The sequence below is a fragment of the Rhododendron vialii genome, chromosome 10a (assembly GCF_030253575.1).
Source record: "Rhododendron vialii isolate Sample 1 chromosome 10a, ASM3025357v1".
NCBI lineage: Eukaryota > Viridiplantae > Streptophyta > Magnoliopsida > Ericales > Ericaceae > Rhododendron > Rhododendron vialii.
The window spans coordinates 21849862-21874486 of NC_080566.1; positions in this window are offsets into that span (position 1 = coordinate 21849862).

Here is a 24625-nt window from a genome sequence, read left to right on the forward strand (position 1 = left end):
ACACCAAAATGGTGCAATACCGTACGAGTACATCCCTACGGTACCAAACCACACCAAAACGGTACAATACCCTTACAAGTCCTTCGTTACGGTACCAAACCACACCAAAACGGTACAATACCTTACGAGTCCTTCGTTACGGTACCAAACCACACCAAAACAGTGCAATACCGTACGAGTACATCCATATGGTACCAAACCACACCAAAATAGTACAATGCCTTACGAGTCCTTCGTTACGGTACCAAACCACACCAAAACTGTGCAATACCGTACGAGTACATCCATACGGTACCAAACCACACCAAAACAGTACAATACCTTACGAGTCCTTCGTTATGGTACCAAACCACACCAAAACGGTGCAATACCGTACGAGTACATCCATATGGTACCAAACCACACCAAAACGGAACAATACCGTACGAGTACATCCATACGGTAGCAAACCACCCAAAAACTGTGCAATACCATACGAGTATATCCGTACAGTTCCAAACCACTCCAAAACGGTACAATACGTTACGAGTCCTTCGTTACGGTACAAAACCACCCCAAAACGGTGCAATACCGTACGAGTACATCCATACGGTACCAAACCACACGAAAGTAGTACAATGCCTTACGAGTCCTTCGTTACGGTACCAAACCACACCAAAACGGTGCAATACCGTACGAGTACATCCGTACGGTACCAAACCACACCAAAACGGAACATTACCTTACGAGTCCTTCGTTACGGTACCAAACCACACCAAAACGGTGCAATACCTTACGAGTCCTTCGTTATGGTACCAAACCACACCAAAACGGTGCAATAGCGTACGAGTACATCCATACGGTACCAACCACAACAAAACGGTGCAATACCATACGAGTACATCCATACGTTACCAAACCACACCAAAACGGTCCAATACTGTACGAGTACATCCATACGGTACCAAACCACACCAAAACGGTACAATAACTTACGAGTCCTTCGTTACGGTACCAAACGACACCAAAACGGTGCAATATACCGTACGAGTACATCCGTACGGTACCAAACCACACCAAAATGGTACAATACCTTACGAGTCCTTCGTTACAGTACCAAACCACAACAAAATAGTGCAATACCATACGTGTACATCCATACGGTACCAACCCACACCAAAATGGTACAATACCTTACGAGTCCTTCGTTACGGTACCAAACCACAAGAAAATGGTGCAATACCGTACGTGTACATCCATACGGTACCAAACCACACCAAAACGGTACAATACCTTACGAGTCCTTCATTGCGGTACAAAACCACAACAAAACGGTGCAATACCGTACGTGTACATCCATACGGTACCAAACCACACCAAAACGGTACAATACCTTACGAGTCCTTCGTTACGGTACCAAACCACAACAAAACGGTGGAATACCGTACGTGTACATCCATACAGTACCAAACCACACCAAAATGGTACAATACCTTACGAGTCCTTCGTTACGGTACCAAACCACACCAAAACGGTGCAATACCGTACGAGTACATCCATACGGTACCAAACCACACCAAAACGGTACAATACCTTAGGAGTCCTTCGTTACGGCACCAAACCACAACAAAACGGTGCAATACCGTACGTGTACAGCCATACGGTACCAAACCACAACAAAACGGTACAATACCTTACGTCTCCTTCGTTACGGTACCAAACCACAACAAAACGGTGCAATACCATACGTGTACATCCATACGGTACCAAACCACACCAAAACGGTACAATTCCTTACAAGTCCTTCGTTACGGTACCACACCACACCAAAACGGTGCAATACCGTACGAGTACATCCATATGGTACCAAACCACATGAAAACGGTGCAATACCGTACGAGCACATCCATACGGTACCAAACCACACCAAAACGGTACAATACCTTACGAGTCGTTCGTTACGGAACCAAACCACACCAAAACGGAGCAATACCGTACGAGTACATCCATACGGTACCAAACCACACCAAAACGGTGCAATACTGTACGAGTACATCCATACGGTACCAAACCACACCAAAACGGTACAATACCTTACGAGTCCTTCGTTACGGTACCAAACCACACAAAAACGGTACAATACCGTACGAGTACATCCATACGGTACCAAACCACACCAAAACGGTGCAATACTGTACGAGTACATCCATACGGTACCAGACCACACCAAAACGGTACAATACCTTACGAGTCCTTCGTTACGGTACCAAACCACACCAAAACGGTGCAATACAGTACGAGTACATCCATACGGTTCCAAACCACACCAAAACGGTACAATACCTTACGAGTCCTATGTTACGGTACCAAACGACACCAAAACGGTGCAATACCGTACGAGTACATCCATACGGTTCCAAACCACACCAAAACGGTACAATACCTTATGAGCCCTTGGTTACGGTACCAAACGATACCAAAACGGTGCAATACCGTACGAGTACATCCATACGGTACCAAACCACACCAAAATGGTACAATACCTTACGAGTCCTTCGTTATGGTACAAAACCACACCAAAACGGTGCAATACCGGACGAGTACATCCATACGGTTCCTAACCACACCAAAATAGTACAATACCTTACGAGTCCTTTGTTACGGTACCAAACAACACCAAAACGGTGCAATACCGTACGTGTACATCCATACGGTACCAGCCACAACAAAACGGTGCAATACCGTACGAGTACATCCATACGGTACCAAACCACACCAAAACGGTATAATACCTTACGAGTCCTTCGTTGCGGTACCAAACCACAACAAAACGGTGCAATACCGTACGTGTACATCCATACGGTACCAAACCACACCAAAACGGTACAATACCTTACGAGTTCTTCGTTACGGTACCAAACCCACACCAAAACGGTGCAATACCGTACGAGTACATTCATACGGTACCAAACCACACCAACTTGGTGCAATACCGTACGAGTACATCCATACGGTCCCCAACTACACCAAAATAGTGCAATACCGTACGAGTACATCCATACGGTACAAAACCACCACAAAATGGTGCAATACCGTACGAGTACATCCATACGGTACCAAACCACACCAAAACGGTGCAATATTGTACGAGTACATCCATACGGTACCAAACCAGACCAAAACGGTACAATACCTTACGAGTCCTTCGTTACGGTACCAAACCACACCAAAACGGTGCAATACCGTACGTGTACGTCCATACGGTGCCAAACCACAACAAAACGGTGCAATACCATACGAGTACATCCATACGATACCAAACCACACCAAAACGGTATAATACCTTACGAGTCCTTCGTTGCGGTACCAAACCACAACAAAACGGTGCAATTCCGTACGTGTACATCCATACGGTACCAAACCACACCAAAACGGTACAATACCTTACGTCTCCTTCGTTACGGTACCATTCCAGAACAAAACGGTGCAATACCGTACGTGTACATCCATACGGTACCAAACCACACCAAAACTATGCAATACCTTACGAGTACATCGATACGGTACAAAAGCACACCAAAACGGTACAATACCTTACGAGTTCTTCGTTACGGTACCAAACCCACACCAAAACGGTACAATACCGTACGAGTACATTCATACGGTACCAAACCACACCAACTTGGTGCAATACCGTACGAGTACATCCATACGGTCCCCAACTACACCAAAACAGTGCAATACCGTACGAGTACATCCATACGGTACAAAACCACCACAAAATGGTGCAATACCGTACGAGTACATCCATACGGTACCAAACCACACCAAAACGGTGAAATACTATACGAGTACATCCATACGGTACCAAACCAGACCAAAACGGTACAATACCTTACGAGTCCTTCGTTACGGTACCAAACCACACCAAAACGGTGCAATACCGTACGTGTACGTCCATACGGTGCCAAACCACAATAAAACGGTGCAATACCGTACGAGTACATCCATACGGTACCAAACCACACCAAAACGGTATAATACCTTACGAGTCCTTCGTTGCGGAACCAAACCACAACAAAACGGTGCAATTCCGTACGTGTACATCCGTACGGTACCAAACCACACCAAAACAGTACAATACCTTACGTCTCTTTCGTTACGGTACCATTCCAGAACAAAACGGTGCAATACCGTACGTGTACATCCATACGGTACCAAACCACACCAAAACGGTGCAATACCTTACGAGTACATCGATACGGTACAAAAGCACACCAAAACGGTACAATACCTTACGAGTTCTTCGTTACGGTACCAAACCCACACCAAAACGGTGCAATACCGTACGAGTACATTCATACGGTACCAAACCACACCAACTTGGTGCAATACCGTACGAGTACATCCATACGGTCCCCAACTACACCAAAACAGTGCAATACCGTACGAGTACATCCATACGGTACAAAACCACCACAAAATGGTGCAATACCGTACGAGTACATCCATACGGTACCAAACCACACCAAAACGGTGCAATACTGTACGAGTACATCCATACGGTACCAAACCAGACCAAAACGGTACAATACCTTACGAGTCCTCCGTTACGGTACCAAACCACACCAAAACGGTGCAATACCGTACGTGTACGTCCATACGGTGCCAAACCACAACAAAACGGTGCAATACCGTACGAGTACATCCATACGGTACCAAACCACACCAAAACGGTATAATACCTTACGAGTCCTTCGTTGCGGTACCAAACCACAACAAAACGGTGCAATTTCGTACGTGTACATCCGTACGGTACCAAACCACACCAAAACGGTACAATACCTTACGTCTCCTTCGTTACGGTACCATTCCAGAACAAAACGGTGCAATACCGTACGTGTACATCCATACGGTACCAAACAACACCAAAACGGTGCAATACCTTACGAGTACATCGATACGGTACAAAAGCACACCAAAACGGTAGAATACCTTACGAGTTCTTCGTTACGGTACCAAACCCACACCAAAACGGTGCAATACCGTACGAGTACATTCATACGGTACCAAACCACACCAACTTGGTGCAATACCGTACGAGTACATCCATACGGTCCCCAACTACACCAAAACAGTGCAATACCGTACGAGTACATCCATACGGTACAAAACCACCACAAAATGGTGCAATACCGTACGAGTACATCCATACGGTACCAAACCACACCAAAACGGTGCAATACTGTACGAGTACATCCATACGGTACCAAACCAGACCAAAACGGTACAATACCTTACGAGTCCTTCGTTACGGTACCAAACCACACCAAAACGGTGCAATACCGTACGTGTACGTCCATACGGTACCAAACCACAACAAAACGGTGCAATACCGTACGAGTACATCCATACGGTACCAAACCACACCAAAACGGTATAATACCTTACGAGTCCTTCGTTGCGGAACCAAACCACAACAAAACGGTGCAATTCCGTACGTGTACATCCGTACGGTACCAAACCACACCAAAACGGTACAATACCTTACGTCTCCTTCGTTACGGTACCATTCCAGAACAAAACGGTGCAATACCGTACGTGTACATCCATACGGTACCAAACCACACCAAAACGGTGCAATACCTTACGAGTACATCGATACGGTACAAAAGCACACCAAAACGGTAGAATACCTTACGAGTTCTTCGTTACGGTACCAAACCCACACCAAAACGGTGCAATACCGTACGAGTACATTCATACGGTACCAAACCACACCAACTTGGTGCAATACCGTACGAGTACATCCATACGGTCCCCAACTACACCAAAACAGTGCAATACCGTACGAGTACATCCATACGGTACAAAACCACCACAAAATGGTGCAATACCGTACGAGTACATCCATACGGTACCAAACCACACCAAAACGGTGCAATACTGTACGAGTACATCCATACGGTACCAAACCAGACCAAAACGGTACAATACCTTACGAGTCCTTCGTTACGGTACCAAACCACACCAAAACGGTGCAATACCGTACGTGTACGTCCATACGGTACCAAACCACAACAAAACGGTGCAATACCGTACGAGTACATCCATACGGTACCAAACCACACCAAAACGGTATAATACCTTACGAGTCCTTCGTTGCGGAACCAAACCACAACAAAACGGTGCAATTCCGTACGTGTACATCCGTACGGTACCAAACCACACCAAAACGGTACAATACCTTACGTCTCCTTCGTTACGGTACCATTCCAGAACAAAACGGTGCAATACCGTACGTGTACATCCATACGGTACCAAACCACACCAAAACGGTGCAATACCTTACGAGTACATCGATACGGTACAAAAGCACACCAAAACGGTAGAATACCTTACGAGTTCTTCGTTATGGTACCAAACCCACACCAAAACGGTGCAATACCGTACGAGTACATTCATACGGTACCAAACCAGACCAAAACGGTACAATACCTTACGAGTCCTCCGTTACGGTACCAAACCACACCAAAACGGTGCAATACCGTACGTGTACGTCCATACGGTGCCAAACCACAACAAAACGGTGCAATACCGTACGAGTACATCCATACGGTACCAAACCACACCAAAACGGTATAATACCTTACGAGTCCTTCGTTGCGGTACCAAACCATAACAAAACGGTGCAATTCCGTACGTGTACATCCGTACGGTACCAAACCACACCAAAACGGTACAATACCTTACGTCTCCTTCGTTACGGTACCATTCCAGAACAAAACGGTGCAATACCGTACGTGTACATCCATACGGTACCAAACCACACCAAAACGGTGCAATACCTTACGAGTACATCGATACGGTACAAAAGCACACCAAAACGGTACAATACCTTACGAGTTCTTCGTTACGGTACCAAACCCACACCAAAACGGTGCAATACCGTACGAGTACATTCATACGGTACCAAACCACACCAACTTGGTGCAATACCGTACGAGTACATCCATACGGTCCCCAACTACACCAAAACAGTGCAATACCGTACGAGTACATCCATACGGTACAAAACCACCACAAAATGGTGCAATACCGTACGAGTACATCCATACGGTACCAAACCACACCAAAACGGTGCAATACTGTACGAGTACATCCATACGGTACCAAACCAGACCAAAACGGTACAATACCTTACGAGTCCTCCGTTACGGTACCAAACCACACCAAAACGGTGCAATACCGTACGTGTACGTCCATACGGTGCCAAACCACAACAAAACGGTGCAATACCGTACGAGTACATCCATACGGTACCAAACCACACCAAAACGGTATAATACCTTACGAGTCCTTCGTTGCGGTACCAAACCACAACAAAACGGTGCAATTTCGTACGTGTACATCCGTACGGTACCAAACCACACCAAAACGGTACAATACCTTACGTCTCCTTCGTTACGGTACCATTCCAGAACAAAACGGTGCAATACCGTACGTGTACATCCATACGGTACCAAACAACACCAAAACGGTGCAATACCTTACGAGTACATCGATACGGTACAAAAGCACACCAAAACGGTAGAATACCTTACGAGTTCTTCGTTACGGTACCAAACCCACACCAAAACGGTGCAATACCGTACGAGTACATTCATACGGTACCAAACCACACCAACTTGGTGCAATACCGTACGAGTACATCCATACGGTCCCCAACTACACCAAAACAGTGCAATACCGTACGAGTACATCCATACGGTACAAAACCACCACAAAATGGTGCAATACCGTACGAGTACATCCATACGGTACCAAACCACACCAAAACGGTGCAATACTGTACGAGTACATCCATACGGTACCAAACCAGACCAAAACGGTACAATACCTTACGAGTCCTTCGTTACGGTACCAAACCACACCAAAACGGTGCAATACCGTACGTGTACGTCCATACGGTACCAAACCACAACAAAACGGTGCAATACCGTACGAGTACATCCATACGGTACCAAACCACACCAAAACGGTATAATACCTTACGAGTCCTTCGTTGCGGAACCAAACCACAACAAAACGGTGCAATTCCGGACGTGTACATCCGTACGGTACCAAACCACACCAAAACGGTACAATACCTTACGTCTCCTTCGTTACGGTACCATTCAAGAACAAAACGGTGCAATACCGTACGTGTACATCCATACGGTACCAAACCACACCAAAACGGTGCAATACCTTACGAGTACATCGATACGGTACAAAAGCACACCAAAACGGTAGAATACCTTACGAGTTCTTCGTTATGGTACCAAACCCACACCAAAACGGTGCAATACCGTACGAGTACATTCATACGGTACCAAACCAGACCAAAACGGTACAATACCTTACGAGTCCTCCGTTACGGTACCAAACCACACCAAAACGGTGCAATACCGTACGTGTACGTCCATACGGTGCCAAACCACAACAAAACGGTGCAATACCGTACGAGTACATCCATACGGTACCAAACCACACCAAAACGGTATAATACCTTACGAGTCCTTCGTTGCGGTACCAAACCACAACAAAACGGTGCAATTCCGTACGTGTACATCCGTACGGTACCAAACCACACCAAAACGGTACAATACCTTACGTCTCCTTCGTTACGGTACCATTCCAGAACAAAACGGTGCAATACCGTACGTGTACATCCATACGGTACCAAACCACACCAAAACGGTGCAATACCTTACGAGTACATCGATACGGTACAAAAGCACACCAAAACGGTACAATACCTTACGAGTTCTTCGTTACGGTACCAAACCCACACCAAAACGGTGCAATACCGTACGAGTACATTCATACGGTACCAAACCACACCAACTTGGTGCAATACCGTACGAGTACATCCATACGGTCCCCAACTACACCAAAACAGTGCAATACCGTACGAGTACATCCATACGGTACAAAACCACCACAAAATGGTGCAATACCGTACGAGTACATCCATACGGTACCAAACCACACCAAAACGGTGCAATACTGTACGAGTACATCCATACGGTACCAAACCAGACCAAAACGGTACAATACCTTACGAGTCCTCCGTTACGGTACCAAACCACACCAAAACGGTGCAATACCGTACGTGTACGTCCATACGGTGCCAAACCACAACAAAACGGTGCAATACCGTACGAGTACATCCATACGGTACCAAACCACACCAAAACGGTATAATACCTTACGAGTCCTTCGTTGCGGTACCAAACCACAACAAAACGGTGCAATTCCGTACGTGTACATCCGTACGGTACCAAACCACACCAAAACGGTACAATACCTTACGTCTCCTTCGTTACGGTACCATTCCAGAACAAAACGGTGCAATACCGTACGTGTACATCCATACGGTACCAAACCACACCAAAACGGTGCAATACCTTACGAGTACATCGATACGGTACAAAAGCACACCAAAACGGTAGAATACCTTACGAGTTCTTCGTTACGGTACCAAACCCACACCAAAACGGTGCAATACCGTACGAGTACATTCATACGGTACCAAACCACACCAACTTGGTGCAATACCGTACGAGTACATCCATACGGTCCCCAACTACACCAAAACAGTGCAATACCGTACGAGTACATCCATACGGTACAAAACCACCACAAAATGGTGCAATACTGTACGAGTACATCCATACGGTACCAAACCACACCAAAACGGTGCAATACTGTACGAGTACATCCATACGGTACCAAACCAGACCAAAACGGTACAATACCTTACGAGTCCTTCGTTACGGTACCAAACCACACCAAAACGGTGCAATACCGTACGTGTACGTCCATACGGTGCCAAACCACAACAAAACGGTGCAATACCGTACGAGTACATCCATACGGTACCAAACCACACCAAAACGGTATAATACCTTACGAGTCCTTCGTTGCGGAACCAAACCACAACAAAACGGTGCAATTCCGTACGTGTACATCCGTACGGTACCAAACCACACCAAAACGGTACAATACCTTACGTCTCCTTCGTTACGGTACCATTCCAGAACAAAACGGTGCAATACCGTACGTGTACATCCATACGGTACCAAACCACACCAAAACGGTTCAATACCTTACGAGTACATCGATACGGTACAAAAGCACACCAAAACGGTAGAATACCTTACGAGTTCTTCGTTACGGTACCAAACCCGCACCAAAACGGTGCAATACCGTACGAGTACATTCATACGGTACCAAACCAGACCAAAACGGTACAATACCTTACGAGTCCTCCGTTACGGTACCAAACCACACCAAAACGGTGCAATACCGTACGTGTACGTCCATACGGTGCCAAACCACAACAAAACGGTGCAATACCGTACGAGTACATCCATACGGTACCAAACCACACCAAAACGGTATAATACCTTACGAGTCCTTCGTTGCGGTACCAAACCACAACAAAACGGTGCAATTCCGTACGTGTACATCCGTACGGTACCAAACCACACCAAAACGGTACAATACCTTACGTCTCCTTCGTTACGGTACCATTCCAGAACAAAACGGTGCAATACCGTACGTGTACATCCATACGGTACCAAACCACACCAAAACGGTGCAATACCTTACGAGTACATCGATACGGTACAAAAGCACACCAAAACGGTACAATACCTTACGAGTTCTTCGTTACGGTACCAAACCCACACCAAAACGGTGCAATACCGTACGAGTACATTCATACGGTACCAAACCAGACCAAAACGGTACAATACCTTACGAGTCCTCCGTTACGGTACCAAACCACACCAAAACGGTGCAATACCGTACGTGTACGTCCATACGGTGCCAAACCACAACAAAACGGTGCAATACCGTACGAGTACAACCATACGGTACCAAACCACACCAAAACGGTATAATACCTTACGAGTCCTTCGTTGCGGTACCAAACCACAACAAAACGGTGCAATTCCGTACGTGTACATCCGTACGGTACCAAACCACACCAAAACGGTACAATACCTTACGTCTCCTTCGTTACGGTACCATTCCAGAACAAAACGGTGCAATACCGTACGTGTACATCCATACGGTACCAAACCACACCAAAACGGTGCAATACCTTACGAGTACATCGATACGGTACAAAAGCACACCAAAACGGTAGAATACCTTACGAGTTCTTCGTTACGGTACCAAACCCACACCAAAACGGTGCAATACCGTACGAGTACATTCATACGGTACCAAACCACACCAACTTGGTGCAATACCGTACGAGTACATCCATACGGTCCCCAACTACACCAAAACAGTGCAATACCGTACGAGTACATCCATACGGTACAAAACCACCACAAAATGGTGCAATACTGTACGAGTACATCCATACGGTACCAAACCACACCAAAACGGTGCAATACTGTACGAGTACATCCATACGGTACCAAACCAGACCAAAACGGTACAATACCTTACGAGTCCTTCGTTACGGTACCAAACCACACCAAAACGGTGCAATACCGTACGTGTACGTCCATACGGTGCCAAACCAAAACAAAACGGTGCAATACCGTACGAGTACATCCATACGGTACCAAACCACACCAAAACGGTATAATACCTTACGAGTCCTTCGTTGCGGAACCAAACCACAACAAAACGGTGCAATTCCGTACGTGTACATCCGTACGGTACCAAACCACACCAAAACGGTACAATACCTTACGTCTCCTTCGTTACGGTACCATTCCAGAACAAAACGGTGCAATACCGTACGTGTACATCCATACGGTACCAAACCACACCAAAACGGTTCAATACCTTACGAGTACATCGATACGGTACAAAAGCACACCAAAACGGTAGAATACCTTACGAGTTCTTCGTTACGGTACCAAACCCGCACCAAAACGGTGCAATACCGTACGAGTACATTCATACGGTACCAAACCAGACCAAAACGGTACAATACCTTACGAGTCCTCCGTTACGGTACCAAACCACACCAAAACGGTGCAATACCGTACGTGTACGTCCATACGGTGCCAAACCACAACAAAACGGTGCAATACCGTACGAGTACATCCATACGGTACCAAACCACACCAAAACGGTATAATACCTTACGAGTCCTTCGTTGCGGTACCAAACCACAACAAAACGGTGCAATTCCGTACGTGTACATCCGTACGGTACCAAACCACACCAAAACGGTACAATACCTTACGTCTCCTTCGTTACGGTACCATTCCAGAACAAAACGGTGCAATACCGTACGTGTACATCCATACGGTACCAAACCACACCAAAACGGTGCAATACCTTACGAGTACATCGATACGGTACAAAAGCACACCAAAACGGTACAATACCTTACGAGTTCTTCGTTACGGTACCAAACCCACACCAAAACGGTGCAATACCGTACGAGTACATTCATACGGTACCAAACCAGACCAAAACGGTACAATACCTTACGAGTCCTCCGTTACGGTACCAAACCACACCAAAACGGTGCAATACCGTACGTGTACGTCCATACGGTGCCAAACCACAACAAAACGGTGCAATACCGTACGAGTACAACCATACGGTACCAAACAACACCAAAACGGTATAATACCTTACGAGTCCTTCGTTGCGGTACCAAACCACAACAAAACGGTGCAATTCCGTACGTGTACATCCGTACGGTACCAAACCACACCAAAACGGTACAATACCTTACGTCTCCTTCGTTACGGTACCATTCCAGAACAAAACGGTGCAATACCGTACGTGTACATCCATACGGTACCAAACCACACCAAAACGGTGCAATACCTTACGAGTACATCGATACGGTACAAAAGCACACCAAAACGGTAGAATACCTTACGAGTTCTTCGTTACGGTACCAAACCCACACCAAAACGGTGCAATACCGTACGAGTACATTCATACGGTACCAAACCACACCAACTTGGTGCAATACCGTACGAGTACATCCATACGGTCCCCAACTACACCAAAACAGTGCAATACCGTACGAGTACATCCATACGGTACAAAACCACCACAAAATGGTGCAATACTGTACGAGTACATCCATACGGTACCAAACCACACCAAAACGGTGCAATACTGTACGAGTACATCCATACGGTACCAAACCAGACCAAAACGGTACAATACCTTACGAGTCCTTCGTTACGGTACCAAACCACACCAAAACGGTGCAATACCGTACGTGTACGTCCATACGGTGCCAAACCAAAACAAAACGGTGCAATACCGTACGAGTACATCCATACGGTACCAAACCACACCAAAACGGTATAATACCTTACGAGTCCTTCGTTGCGGAACCAAACCACAACAAAACGGTGCAATTCCGTACGTGTACATCCGTACGGTACCAAACCACACCAAAACGGTACAATACCTTACGTCTCCTTCGTTACGGTACCATTCCAGAACAAAACGGTGCAATACCGTACGTGTACATCCATACGGTACCAAACCACACCAAAACGGTGCAATACCTTACGAGTACATCGATACGGTACAAAAGCACACCAAAACGGTAGAATACCTTACGAGTTCTTCGTTACGGTACCAAACCCACACCAAAACGGTGCAATACCGTACGAGTACATTCATACGGTACCAAACCACACCAACTTGGTGTAATACCGTACGAGTACATCCATACGGTCCCCAACTACACCAAAACAGTGCAATACCGTACGAGTACATCCATACGGTAAAAAACCACCACAAAATGGTGCAATACCGTACGAGTACATCCATACGGTACCAAACCACACCAAAACGGTGCAATACTGTACGAGTACATCCATACGGTACCAAACCAGACCAAAACGGTACAATACCTTACGAGTCCTTCGTTACGGTACCAAACCACACCAAAACGGTGCAATACCGTACGTGTACGTCCATACGGTGCCAAACCACAACAAAACGGTGCAATACCGTACGAGTACATCCATACGGTACCAAACCACACCAAAACGGTATAATACCTTACGAGTCCTTCGTTGCGGTACCAAACCACAACAAAACGGTGCAATTCCGTACGTGTACATCCGTACCGTACCAAACCACACCAAAACGGTACAATACCTTACGTCTCCTTCGTTACGGTACCATTCCAGAACAAAACGGTGCAATACCGTACGTGTACATCCATACGGTACCAAACCACACCAAAACGGTGCAATACCTTACGAGTACATCGATACGGTACAAAAGCACACCAAAACGGTACAATACCTTACGAGTTCTTCGTTACGGTACCAAACCCACACCAAAACGGTGCAATACCGTACGAGTACATTCATACGGTACCAAACCACACCAACTTGGTGCAATACCGTACGAGTACATCCATACGGTCCCCAACTACACCAAAACAGTGCAATACCGTACGAGTACATCCATACGGTACAAAACCACCACAAAATGGTGCAATACCGTACGAGTACATCCATACGGTACCAAACCACACCAAAACGGTGCAATACTGTACGAGTACATCCATACGGTACCAAACCAGACCAAAACGGTACAATACCTTACGAGTCCTTCGTTACGGTACCAAACCACACCAAAACGGTGCAATACCGTACGTGTACGTCCATACGGTGCCAAACCACAACAAAACGGTGCAATACCGTACGAGTACATCCATACGGTACCAAACCACACCAAAACGGTATAATACCTTACGAGTCCTTCGTTGCGGAACCAAACCACAACAAAACGGTGCAATTCCGTACGTGTACATCCGTACGGTACCAAACCACACCAAAACGGTACAATACCTTACGTCTCCTTCGTTACGGTACCATTCCAGAACAAAACGGTGCAATACCGTACGTGTACATCCATACGGTACCAAACCACACCAAAACGGTGCAATACCTTACGAGTACATCGATACGGTACAAAAGCACACCAAAACGGTAGAATACCTTACGAGTTCTTCGTTACGGTACCAAACCCACACCAAAACGGTGCAATACCGTACGAGTACATTCATACGGTACCAAACCACACCAACTTGGTGTAATACCGTACGAGTACATCCATACGGTCCCCAACTACACCAAAACAGTGCAATACCGTACGAGTACATCCATACGGTACAAAACCACAGCAAAATGGTGCAATACCGTACGAGTACATCCATACGGTACCAAACCACACCAAAACGGTGCAATACTGTACGAGTACATCCATACGGTACCAAACCAGACCAAAACGGTACAATACCTTACGAGTCCTTCGTTACGGTACCAAACCACACCAAAACGGTGCAATACCGTACGTGTACGTCCATACGGTGCCAAACCACAACAAAACGGTGCAATACCGTACGAGTACATCCATACGGTACCAAACCACACCAAAACGGTATAATACCTTACGAGTCCTTCGTTGCGGTACCAAACCACAACAAAACGGTGCAATTCCGTACGTGTACATCCGTACGGTACCAAACCACACCAAAACGGTACAATACCTTACGTCTCCTTCGTTACGGTACCATTCCAGAACAAAACGGTGCAATACCGTACGTGTACATCCATACGGTACCAAACCACACCAAAACGGTGCAATACCTTACGAGTACATCGATACGGTACAAAAGCACACCAAAACGGTACAATACCTTACGAGTTCTTCGTTACGGTACCAAACCCACACCAAAATGGTGCAATACCGTACGAGTACATTCATACGGTACCAAACCACACCAACTTGGTGCAATATCGTACGAGTACATCCATACGGTCCCCAACTACACCAAAACAGTGCAATACCGTACGAGTACATCCATACGGTACAAAACCACCACAAAATGGTGCAATACCGTACGAGTACATCCATACGGTACCAAACCACACCAAAACGGTGCAATACTGTACGAGTACATCCATACGGTACCAAACCAGACCAAAACGGTACAATACCTTACGAGTCCTTCGTTACGGTACCAAACCACACCAAAACGGTGCAATACCGTACGTGTACGTCCATACGGTGCCAAACCACAACAAAACGGTGCAATACCGTACGAGTACATCCATACGGTACCAAACCACACCAAAACGGTATAATACCTTACGAGTCCTTCGTTGCGGAACCAAACCACAACAAAACGGTGCAATTCCGTACGTGTACATCCGTACGGTACCAAACCACACCAAAACGGTACAATACCTTACGTCTCCTTCGTTACGGTACCATTCCAGAACAAAACGGTGCAATACCGTACGTGTACATCCTTACGGTACCAAACCACACCAAAACGGTGCAATACCTTACGAGTACATCGATACGGTACAAAAGCACACCAAAACGGTACAATACCTTACGAGTTCTTCGTTACGGTACCAAACCCACACCAAAACGGTGCAATACCGTACGAGTACATTCATACGGTACCAAACCACACCAACTTGGTGCAATACCGTACGAGTACATCCATACGGTCCCCAACTACACCAAAAGAGTGCAATACCGTACGAGTACATCCATACGGTACAAAACCACCACAAAATGGTGCAATACCGTACGAGTACATCCATACGGTACCAAACCACACCAAAACGGTGCAATACTGTACGAGTACATCCATACGGTACCAAACCAGACCAAAACGGTACAATACCTTACGAGTCCTTCGTTACGGTACCAAACCACACCAAAACGGTGCAATACCGTACGTGTACGTCCATAAGGTGCCAAACCACAACAAAACGGTGCAGTACCGTACGAGTACATCCATACGGTACCAAACCACACCAAAACGGTATAATACCTTACGAGTCCTTCGTTGCGGTACCAAACCACAACAAAACGGTGCAATTCCGTACGTGTACATCCGTACGGTACCAAACCACACCAAAACGGTACAATACCTTACGAGTCCTTCGTTACGGTACCAAACCACACCAAAACGGTGCAATACCTTACGAGTACATCGATACGGTACCAAACCACACCAAAACGGTACAATACCTTAAGAGTACTTCGTTACGGTACCAAACCGCACCAAAACAGTGCAATACCGTACGAGTACATCCATACGGTACAAAACCACACCAAAACGGTGCAATACTGTACGAGTACATCCATATGGTACAAAACCACACCAAAACGGTACAATACCTTACGAGTCCTTCGTTACGGTACCAAACCACACCAAAACGGTGCAATACCTTACGAGTACATCGATACGGTACCAAACCACACCAAAACGGTACAATACCTTAAGAGTTCTTCGTTACGGTACCAAACCATACCAAAACGGTGCAATACCGTACGAGTACATTCATACGGTACCAAACCACACCAAAACGGAGCAATACCGTACGAGTACATCCATACGGTCTCCAAATTTTCACCAAAACGGTGCAATACCGTACGAGTACATCCATACGGTACAAAACCATAACAAAACGGTGCAATACCGTACGAGTACATCCATACGGTACCAAACCACACCAAAACGGTACAATACCTTATGAGTCCTTCGTTACGGTACCAAACCACAACAAAACGGTGCAATACCATACGTGTACATACATACAGTACCAAACCACACCAAAGTTGTACAATACCTTACGAGTCCTTTGTTACGGTACCAAACCACACCTAAACAGTGCAATACCGTCCGAGTACGTCCATACGGTACTAAACCACAACAAAACGGTGCAATACCGTACGAGTACATCCATACGGTACCAAACAACACCAAAACGGTACAATACCTTATGAGTCCTTCGTTACGGTACCAAACCACAACAAAACGGAGCAATACCGTACGTGTACATCCATACAGTACCAAACCACACCAAAATGGTACAATACCATACGAGTCCTTTGTTACGGTACCAAACCCCACCAAAACGGTGCTATACCGTACGAGTACATCCATTCGGTACGAAACCACACCAAAACGGTACAATACCTTACGAGTCCTTCGTTACGGTACCAAACCACACCAAAACGGTGCAATACCGTACGAGTACGTCCATACGGTACCAAACCACAACAAAACGGTGCAATACCGTACGAGTACATCCATACGGTACCAAACCACACCAAAACGGTACAATACCTTATGAGTCCTTCGTTACGGTACCAAACCACAACAAAACGGTGCAATACCGTACGTGTACATCCATACAGTACCAAACCACACCAAAATGGTACAATCCCATACGAGTCCTTTGTTACGGTACCAAACCACACCAAAACGGTGCAATACCGTACGAGTACATCCATTCGCTACGAAACCACACGAAAACAGTACAATACCTTACGAGTCCTTCGTTACGGTACCAAACCTCACCAAAACGGTGCAATACCTTACGAGTACATCCATACGGTACCAAACCACACCAAAACGGTACAATACCTTACGAGTTCTTCGTTACGGTACCAAACCACACCAAAACGGTGCAATACCGTACAAGTACATACATACGGTACAAAACCACAACAAAACGGTGCAATACCGTACGAGTACATCCATACGGTACCCAACTACACCAAAACGGTGCAATACCGCACGAGTACATCCATTCGGTACCAAACCACACCAAAACGGTGCAATACTGTACGAGTACATCCATACGGTACCAAACCACACCAAAACGGTACAATACCTTATGAGTCCTTCGTTACGGTACTAAACCACAACAAAACGGTTCAATACCGTACGTGTACATCCATACAGTACCAAACCACATCAAAGTGGTACAATACCTTTCGAGTCTTTTGTTACGGTACCAAACCACACCTAAACGGTGCAATACCGTACGAGTACGTCCATACGGTACCAAACCACAACAAAACGGTGCAATACCGTACGTGTACATCCATACAGTACCAAACCACACCAAAATGGTACAATACCATACGAGTCCTTTGTTACGGTACCAAACCACACCAAAACGGTGCAATACCGTACGAGTACATCCATACGGTACAAAACCACACCAAAACGGTGCAATACCGTACGAGTACATCCATACGGTACAAAACCACACCAAAACGGTACAATACCTTACGAGTCCTTCGTTACGGTACCAAACCACACCAAAACGGTGCAATACCTTACGAGTAAATCGATACGGTACCAAACCACACCAAAACGGTACAATACCTTAAGAGTTCTTCGTTATGGTACCAAACCATACCAAAACGGTGCAATACCGTACGAGTACATTCATACGGTACCAAACCACACCAAAACGGAGCAATACCGTACGAGTACATCCATACGGTCTCCAAATTTTCACCAAAACGGTTCAATACCGTACGAGTACATCCATACAGTACCAAACCACACCAAAACGGTACAATACCTTATGAGTCCTTCGTTACGGTACCAAACCACAACAAAACGGTGCAATACCGTACGTGTACATCCATACAGTACCAAACCACACCAAAGTGGTACAATACCTTACGAGTCCTTTGTTACGGTACGAAACCACACATAAACGGTGCAATACCGTACGAGTACGTCCATACGGTACGAAACCGCAACAAAACGGTGCAATACCGTACGAGTACATCCATACGGTACCAAACAACACCAAAACGGTACAATACCTTATGAGTCCTTCGTTACGGTACCAAACCATAACAAAACGGTGCAATACCGTACGTGTACATCGATACAGTACCAAACCACACCAAAATGGTACAATACCATACGAGTCCTTTGTTACGGTACCAAACCCCACCAAAACGGTGCTATACCGTACGAGTACATCCATTCGGTACGAAACCACACCAAAACGGTACAATACCTTACGAGTCCTTCGTTACGGGACCAAACCACACCAAAACGGTGCAATACCGTACGAGTACGTCCATACGGTACCAAACCACAACAAAACGGTGCAATACCGTACGAGTACATCCATACGGTACCAAACCACACCAAAATGGTACAATACCTTATGAGTCCTTCGTTACGGTACCAAACCACAACAAAACGGTGCAATACCGTACGGGTACATCCATACAGTACCAAACCACACCAAAATGGTACAATACCATACGAGTCCTTTGTTACCGTACCAAACCACACGAAAACGGTGCAATACCGTACGAGTACATCCATTCGCTACGAAACCACACGAAAACGGTACAATACCTTACGAGTCCTTCGTTACGGTACCAAACCTCACCAAAACGGTGCAATACCTTACGAGTACATCCATACGGTACCAAACCACACCAAAACGGTACAATACCTTACGAGTTCTTCGTTACGGTACCAAACCACACCAAAACGGTGCAATACCGTACGAGTACATCCATACGGTACAAAACCACACCAAAACGGTGCAATACCGTACGAGTACATCCATACGGTACAAAACCACACCAAAACGGTACAATACCATACGAGTCCTTTGTTACGGTACCAAACCACACCAAAACGGTGCAATACCGGACGAGTACATCCATACGGTACAAAACCACACCAAAACGGTGCAATACCGTACGAGTACATCCATACGGTACAAAACCACACCAAAACGGTACAATACCTTACGAGTCCTTCGTTACGGTACCAAACCACACCAAAACGGTGCAATACCTTACGAGTACATCGATACGGTACCAAACCACACCAAAATGGTACAATACCTTACGAGTTCTTCGTTACGGTACCAAACCATACCAAAACGGTGCAATACCGTATGAGTACATTCATACGGTACCAAACCACACCAAAATTGAGCAATACCGTACGAGTACATCCATACGGTCCCCAACTACACCAAAACGGTGCAATACCGTACGAGTACATCCATACGGTACAAAACGACAACAAAACGGTGCAATACCGTACGAGTACATCCATACGGTACCAAACCACACCAAAACGGTGCAATACTGTACGAGTACATCCATACGGTACCAAACCACACCAAAACGGTACAATACCTTATGAGTCCTTCGTTACGGTACCAAACCACAACAAAACGGTGCAATACCGTACGTGTACATCCATACAGTACCAAACCACACCAAAGTGGTACAATACCTTACGAGTCCTTTGTTACGGTACCAAACCACACCTAAACGGTGCAATACCGTACGAGTACGTCCATACGGTACCAAACCACAACAAAACGGTGCAATACCGAACGAGTACATCCATGCGGTACCAAACCACACCAAAACGGTACAATACCTTAAGAGTCCTTCGTTACGGTACCAAACCACAACAAAACGGGGCAATACCGTACGTGTACATCCATACAGTACCAAACCACACCAAAATGGTACAATACCATGCGAGTCCTTTGTTACGGTACCAAACCACACCAAAACGGTGCAATACCGTACGAGTACATCCATTCGGTACGAAACCACACCAAAACGGTACAATACCTTACAAGTCCTTCGTTACGGTACCAAACCACACCAAAACGGTGCAATACCGTACGAGTACGTCCATACGGTACCAAACCACAACAAAACGGTGCAATACCGTACGAGTATATCCATACGGTACCAAACCACACCAAAACGGTACAATACCTTATGAGTCCTTCGTTACGGTACCAAACCACAACAAAACGGTGCAATACCGTACGTGTACATCCATACAGTACCAAACCACACCAAAATGGTAGAATACCATACGAGTCCTTTGTTACGGTACCAAACCACACCAAAACGGTGCAATACCGTACGAGTACATCCATTCGGTACGAAACCACACCAAAACGGTACAATACCTTACGAGCCCTTCGTTAGGTACAAAACCACACCAAAACGGTGCAATACCTTACGAGTACATCCATACGGTACCAAACCACACCAAAACGGTACAATACCTTACGAGTTCTTCGTTACGGTACCAAACCACACCAAAACGGTGCAATACCGTACGAGTACATTCATACGGTACCAAACCACACCAAAACGGTGCAATACTGTACCAGTACATCCATACGGTCCCCAACTACACCAAAACGGTGCAATACCGTACGAGTACATCCATACGGTACAAAACCACAACAAAACGGTGCAATACTGTACGGGTACATCCATACGGTACCTAACCACACAAAAATGGTGCAATACTGTATGAGTACATCCATACGGTACCAAACCAGATCAAAACGGTACAATACCATACAAGTCCTTCGTTACGGTACCAAAGCACACCCAAACGGTGCAATACCGTACGAGTACGTCCATACGGTACCAAACCACAACAAAACGGTGCAATACCGTACGAGTACATCCATACGGAACCAAACCACAACAAAACGGTGCAATACCGTACGTGTACATCCATACAGGACCAAACCACACCAAAATGGTTCAATACCTTACGAGTCGTTTGTTACGGTACCGAACCACACCAAAACGGTGCAATACCGTACGAGTACATCCATATGGTACCAAACCACACCAAAACGGTACAATACCTTACGAGTCCTTCGTTACGGTACCAAACCACACCAAAACGGTGCAATACCTTACGAGTACATCAATACGGTACCAAACCACACCAAAAAGGTGCAATACCTTACGAGTACATCGATACGGTACCAAACCACACCAAAACGGTACAATACCTTACGAGTTCTTCGTTACGGTACCAAACCACACCAAAACGGTGCAATACGATACGAGTACATCCATACGGTACCAAACCACACCAAAGTGGTACAATACCTTACGAGTCCTTTGTTACGGTACCAAACCACACCTAAACGGTGCAATACCGTACGTGTACATCCATTCGGTACGAAACCACACCAAAACGGTGCAATACTGTACGAGTACATCCATACGGTACCAAACCAGAACAAAACGGTACAATACCTTACGAGTCCTTCGTCACGGTACCAAACCACACCAAAACGGTGCAATACCTTACGAGTTCTTCGTTACGGTACCAAACCACACCAAAACGGTACAATACCTTAAGAGTTCTTCGTTATGGTACCAAACCATACCAAAACGGTGCAATACCGTACGAGTACATTCATACGGTACCAAACCACACCAAAACGGAGCAATACCGTACGAGTACATCCATACGGTCTCCAAATTTTCACCAAAACGGTTCAATACCGTACGAGTACATCCATACAGTACCAAACCACACCAAAACGGTACAATACCTTATGAGTCCTTCGTTACGGTACCAAACCACAACAAAACGGTGCAATACCGTACGTGTACATCCATACAGTACCAAACCACACCAAAGTGGTACAATACCTTACGAGTCCTTTGTTACGGTACGAAACCACACATAAACGGTGCAATACCGTACGAGTACGTCCATACGGTACGAAACCGCAACAAAACGGTGCAATACCGTACGAGTACATCCATACGGTACCAAACAACACCAAAACGGTACAATACCTTATGAGTCCTTCGTTACGGTACCAAACCATAACAAAACGGTGCAATACCGTACGTGTACATCGATACAGTACCAAACCACACCAAAATGGTACAATACCATACGAGTCCTTTGTTACGGTACCAAACCCCACCAAAACGGTGCTATACCGTACGAGTACATCCATTCGGTACGAAACCACACCAAAACGGTACAATACCTTACGAGTCCTTCGTTACGGGACCAAACCACACCAAAACGGTGCAATACCGTACGAGTACGTCCATACGGTACCAAACCACAACAAAACGGTGCAATACCGTACGAGTACATCCATACGGTACCAAACCACACCAAAATGGTACAATACCTTATGAGTCCTTCGTTACGGTACCAAACCACAACAAAACGGTGCAATACCGTACGGGTACATCCATACAGTACCAAACCACACCAAAATGGTACAATACCATACGAGTCCTTTGTTACCGTACCAAACCACACGAAAACGGTGCAATACCGTACGAGTACATCCATTCGCTACGAAACCACACGAAAACGGTACAATACCTTACGAGTCCTTCGTTACGGTACCAAACCTCACCAAAACGGTGCAATACCTTACGAGTACATCCATACGGTACCAAACCACACCAAAACGGTACAATACCTTACGAGTTCTTCGTTACGGTACCAAACCACACCAAAACGGTGCAATACCGTACGAGTACATCCATACGGTACAAAACCACACCAAAACGGTGCAATACCGTACGAGTACATCCATACGGTACGAAACCACACCAAAACGGTACAATACCATACGAGTCCTTTGTTACGGTACCAAACCACACCAAAACGGTGCAATACCGGACGAGTACATCCATACGGTACAAAACCACACCAAAACGGTGCAATACCGTACGAGTACATCCATACGGTACAAAACCACACCAAAACGGTACAATACCTTACGAGTCCTTCGTTACGGTACCAAACCACACCAAAACGGTGCAATACCTTACGAGTACATCGATACGGTACCAAACCACACCAAAACGGTACAATACCTTACGAGTTCTTCGTTACGGTACCAAACCATACCAAAACGGTGCAATACCGTATGAGTACATTCATACGGTACCAAACCACACCAAAATGGAGCAATACCGTACGAGTACATCCATACGGTCCCCA